Genomic DNA, 6,000 nt, shown 5'->3' on the forward strand with positions numbered 1-6,000 from the left:
GCTCCATGAGAGTCAAAGATCATTCCATTAACGGCCCAATGGGTTTTTTCATGATGTGGCGCAGTGATACAGAGTTCACTTGTTGTAAGACGGTCATATGTGTGGGTACATTGTGGATTTCAGCCTCAATCGTGGCTCAGCCCGTTTTTAGGACCGGAACTATTTGTTTTATATTCCATATTATCACTGTCTGGAACAAAGAAACATTTCCAAAATGCCTTGGTGGCAAGGCTCCAGGGGTGGATGAGATCCGTCCCAAGTTCCTCAAGGTTCTGGATGTTGTGGGGCTGTCTTGGCTGACATGCCTTTTCAACATTGCGTGGACATCGGGGGCGGTGCCACTGGATTGGCAGACTGGGGTGGTGGTGCCTCTTTTTAAAAAAGGGGACCGGAGGGTGTGTTCCAACTACAGGGGAATCACACTCGTCAGCCTCCCTGGTAAGGTCTATGCAGGGGTACTGGAGAAGAGAGTCCGGCTTATAGTCGAAACCCAGATTCAGGAGGAGCAGTGCGGGTTCTGCCCTGGTCGTGGAACACTGGACCAACTCTTCACCCTCTCCAGGATCCTAGAGGGCTCATGGGAGTTTGCCCAACCAGTCCACATGTGCTTTGTGGATCTGGAGAAGGCATTTAACTGTGTTCCCCGGGGTATTCTGTGGGAGGTGCTTCGGGAGTACGGGGTACATGGCTCTTTGCTACGAGCCATTCAGGCCCTGTACAAACAAAGCAGGAGCTTAGTTCGCATGGCCGGCAGTAAGTCAGACTCGTTCCCAGTGAGAGTTGGACTCCGTCAGGGCTGCCCTTTGTCACCGATTCTATTCATAATTTTTATGGATTGAATTTCTAGGCGCAGTCAGGGCACGGAGGGTGTCCGGTTTGGTGACCTCAAGGTCACATCACTGCTGTTTGCAGATGATGTGGTCCTATTGGGGACATCAGGCTGTGAGGAGCGGGAGATTGACAGGCGGATTGGTGCTGGGTCAGTAGTGATGCGGGCTCTTTACCGGTCTGTTGTGGTAAAGAAAGAGCTGAGCCACAAGGCAAAGCTCTCGATTTACCTGTCGATCTACGTTCCCACCCTCACCTATGGTCATGAGCTTTGGGTAATGACCGAAAGAATAAGATCGCGAATACAAACGGCCGAAATGAGTTTCCTCCGCAGGGTGTCTGGACTCTCCCTTAGAGATAATTTCATTGCCACTAAATATTCCACAGTCAACTGTCAGTGGTATTATAACAAAGTGGAAACGATTGGGAACGACAGCAACTCAGCCACAAAGTGGTCGGCCACGTAAAATGACAGAGTGGGGTCAGCGGATGCTGAGGCGCATAGTGCATAGAGGTCACCAACTTTCTGCGGAGTCAATCACTACAGACCTCCAAACTTCATGTGGCCTTCAGATCAGCTCAAGAACACTTAATGCTTCAGCAGACCAAGAGATTTTGGACAATTTTATGTTCCCAACATAAACATTGTGGGAACAGTTTGGGGACGGCCCCTTCCTGTTCCAACATGACTGCGCACCAGTAAACAAAGCAGGTCCATAAAGACATGGATAAGCAAGTTTGGTGTGGAAGAACTTGACTGGCCTGCACAGAGTCCTGACCTCAACGAAATAGAACACCTTGTGGATGAATTAGAGCAGAGAAGCCAGTCTCTATGGATTGAATTTCTAGGCGCAGTCAGGGCACGGAGGGTGTCCGGTTTGGTGACCTCAAGGTCACATCACTGCTGTTTGCAGATGATGTGGTCCTATTGGGGACATCAGGCTGTGAGGAGTGGAATATTGACAGGTGGATTGGTGCTGGGTCAGTAGTGATGCGGGCTCTTTAACGTTCTGTTGTGGTAAAGAAAGAGCTGAGCCACAAGGCAAAGCTCTCGATTTACCTGTCGATCTACGTTCCCACCCTCACCTATGGTCATGAGCTTTGGGTAATGACCGAAAGAATAAGATCGCGAATACAAACGGCCGAAATTAGTTTCCTGTGCAGTGTGTCTGGACTCTCCCTTAGAGATAGAGTGAGAAGTTCGATCATCTGGGAGGGACTCGGAGTAGAGCCGCTGCTTCTTTACGTCGAGAGGAGCCAGTTGAGGTGGTTCGAGCATCTGGTTAGGATGCCTCCTGGACGTCCCCTTGTGAGGTGTCACAGGCAAGTCCACCAGGGAGGAGACCCCAGGGAAGACCCAGGCCACGCTAGCGTGACTTTATTGCCCAGCTAGCCTGGGAGCGGCTCGGAATCCCCCCCCGGAGAGCTAGTGGAAGTAGCTGGGGAAAGGGAGTTCTGGGCCTCATTGCTTAGGATGCTGCCCCCGCCACCAGGGCCCCGGAGAAGCGGAAGATGATGGATGGATGAATGGATGGAACATACACTACATTTCCAAAAGTATTCACTCACCCATGCAAATCATTGAATTCAGGTGTTCCAATCACTTCCATGGCCACCGGTGTATAAAGCCAAGCCCCTAGGCCTGCAGACTGCTTCTACAGACAGTGAAAGAATGGGTCTCTTTCAGGAGCTCAGTGAATTCCAGCGTGGTACTGTGATCGGACACCACCTGTGCAAGTCCAGTCGTGAAATTTCATTGCCACTAAATATTCCACAGTCAACTGTCAGTGGTATTATAACAAAGTGGAAACGATTGGGAACGACAGCAACTCAGCCACAAAGTGGTCGGCCACGTAAAATGACAGAGAGGGGTCAGCGGATGCTGCACAGTGCACAGAGGTCACCAACTTTCTGCGGAGTCAATCACTACAGACCTCTAAACTTCATGTGGCCTTCAGATCAGCTCAAGAACACTTAATGCTTCAGCAGACCAAGAGATTTTGGACAATTTTATGTTCCCAACTTTGTGGGAACAGTTTGGGGACGGCCCCTTCCTGTTCCAATATGATGCGTACCAGTAAACAAAGCAGGTCCATAAAGACATGGATAAGCAAGTTTGGTGTGGAAGAACTTGACTGGCCTGCACAGAGTCCTGATCTCAACCTGATAGAACACCTTGTGGATGAATTAGAGCAGAGAAGCCAGGCCTTCTCATCCAACATCAGTGTCCTATAAACATTCTCTTAAATCTTGTGGAAAGCCTTCCCAGAAGAGTTGAAGCTGTATAATAAGAGTACTAATATTGCAGCTGAAGAGCCAGATCATAAAAGGCCACACCCTCAAACAAACAAATCATAGGAAAAGCAAAGTGATAGGATGACGCATGAAAACATCTGAGTCTGTGGAACACACTGTCGCTCTAATTGCTTCAGGCACAGTGTGTCCCTGGTGATCAGCCAAAACCTGCACTGCATCATAACAACTGTGTTTGTCTCTCTGTGACGCCCAGAAAAGCGGCTTTCACTGAAACTCATCCCAGCAGGATCAGTATGTTCAGAAATATTCACAGAAGCTACCAATGAAGGTTGTGACCAACAATAGAAGCAACTGTGTTTCTGAATGTTTCACCATGTACAGCAATGTCTCCCACAGGTCCGGAAGTATCCTGGGTTAGAAACGTCCGTTATATTGGAGTGATTAAACAAATCAGAACCCGTTCAGTTTTAATTGTTTCAGTGAACTAAATGTTAGTCCAAATGTTTTAACAGTACACCAATCAAGCATAACATTATGACCATGTGACTTTGTTTCTAAGCTCATTGCCCATTTTATCAGCTCCACTTACTGTATAGGTGCACTTTGTAATTCTACAGTTACAGACTGTAGTCCATCTGTTTCTCTGCATACTTTGTTATGAAGGGTCATTCTGAACACTTCAGTGTCACTGCTGGACTGAGAAAAGTCCACCAACCAAAAATATTCCGCCAACCTTGTCCGGTGGGCAGCATCCTGTGACCACTGATAAAGAACTAGAGGATGACCAGCACAAACTGTGCAGCAGCAGATGAACTAGCGTCTCTGACTTTACATCTACAAGGCTGACAAGGTAGGAGAGTCTAATAGAGTGGACAGTGAGTGGACACAGTGCTAAAAAACTCAAGCAGTACTACTGTGTCTGATCCACTCATACCAGCGCAACACACACTAACACTCCGCCAACACGTCAGTGTTACTGCAGTGCTGAGAATGATCCACCACCCAAATAGCACTTGGTCTGTGGTGGCCCTGTGGGCTGTGCTGACCGCTGAAGAAAAGGATGAAACAGTTGTAACAAAATATACAGAGAAACAGATGGACTACAGTCTGTAATTGTAGACCTATAAAGTGCACCTATATGATAAGCGGAGCAGATAAAAATGGGCACTCTAGTGTAGATATAATGAATTTCTTTCTTTTTTTGTCAAGGCATTAAGCTTTTAATGGTCCTAACAACAAATCATTAAACAAATAGATGAAGAAACTTAGTATGGGTTCACTTTCCCTTTGATTTCTTTAAATCTTGAAGCTTTGTGTGTAAATTCACAGATAACATTTTATAGAAAGAAGAGTCTGTATTTTTCCACTCAGCACTGATGACTTCAAACAGTTGAAAAACATTGCCAAACAAGTTTCTGTTTGAGATCAAATATTGTGTATAATGTTGAAATCTGGACTATGACTAGGCCAAAACCGTCAGTAAAAACCATCATATTCATAATCTGCTTCTCCACTTTTTTGCCAAAATAAGACACTTAACATTATTTTCTTCCTTGAATATAAAACAATTTTAAAAGCTGCAAATCTAACAAAATGGCATGTCCCTGAGATTAATCCAATAATCCAAAAGAAACTTTTGATTTCAGACATCGAACAATTAAAAATTCTATTTTATTTATAAGTGGTGCAGAGAATATAATTTTGTGTCCTCAACTTTTCATCAAACCTGTTGATGAGGAAAAATGTCATCATTTCACACCTTGACTGTATATATGAAATATGACTTTGAGGAAGTTGTATTAGAAAGGAGAACAGCATTCTTTGCCTGTCGTCTTTTGAACCATGTTTTTTATGCATTTAACACATAGGAAGAAGCAAACCTTGTCAACCCTGATGCACTTAAATCATGCAGAAAAGAGTGAAAGATTTGTGAAATACAAATATATGAAGTTTTAAAATCGGATCCAGTAAATGAGCTGCCTTAGATGCTAATCAGCCCTGTTACTGTCAACCCTGTTAGTTTTGTAACAGAACAGGGTCGACAGTAGAGCTGCAGTCAAGACCGCTGAAAGTCAGTCCAAGTCGGAACCAGATTAAGATTTTGTTTCAGAACATAAAAATTAAACTTCATTTGTAGTTTATTGTACGTTTATTATTCATTTTACATGATATACAGGGTGAGTCAAAACTTATGGGACACTGTTTTATCCTCCCTGGGCAGGATACGTTTTATTCTGTTTGAAGGTTTTATTGATATTGAGTAATAACAGAAAATCCACTGCACTCGGCTGGTCTCAAGAACAACGTCTGTATCGACCTTCCTCCAAGACTGAGACAAGACACGAGTCAAAAATGACGCAGACTGTCAACTTATGGGACCGAGACCAGAATCGGGTCCTACTAAACTACGCTATACCATGCCATTGTTGCCATTACTGGTACAGTTTTATTTTAATTATTTAAAAAATATTATAATTCACAAATGGATACTTAAGTACTTAGTTTAAGAAATTGAGTTAATTAAAAATAAATTTAATTTTAAATTTATGCAGCAAACATCTGCAACAACAAATGGTTGCTGAGAGACGCAAACAGAACTGTTTTACATTCATGTTACTTTATTAGAACGGGTGGGATGGGCTCCAGCTCTCCCCACAACCCAAAAGGTTAAGTGGCTTAGAAAAGGTGCGTTCAGACTTTATTAGAGTGAGGTGCTGCCCTCTAGAGATCAAATATATCACTTTCAAATCTATTTGAATGGTGGGGCAGAGATCACATGATCCTAAAAGGCTGGTGTCCAGCAGTTTTGGGGATTTCTGTGCTCCAACACAACCGTTTGATCTAACGTTAATTATGATGTCTAGTTTAGCAGAGAAATCATCAAACTGTACATAGGACAGCCCATCAATGGGTATT

This window comes from Pygocentrus nattereri, chromosome 1 (assembly GCF_015220715.1).
Source record: "Pygocentrus nattereri isolate fPygNat1 chromosome 1, fPygNat1.pri, whole genome shotgun sequence".
Taxonomy (NCBI): Eukaryota; Metazoa; Chordata; class Actinopteri; order Characiformes; family Serrasalmidae; genus Pygocentrus; species Pygocentrus nattereri.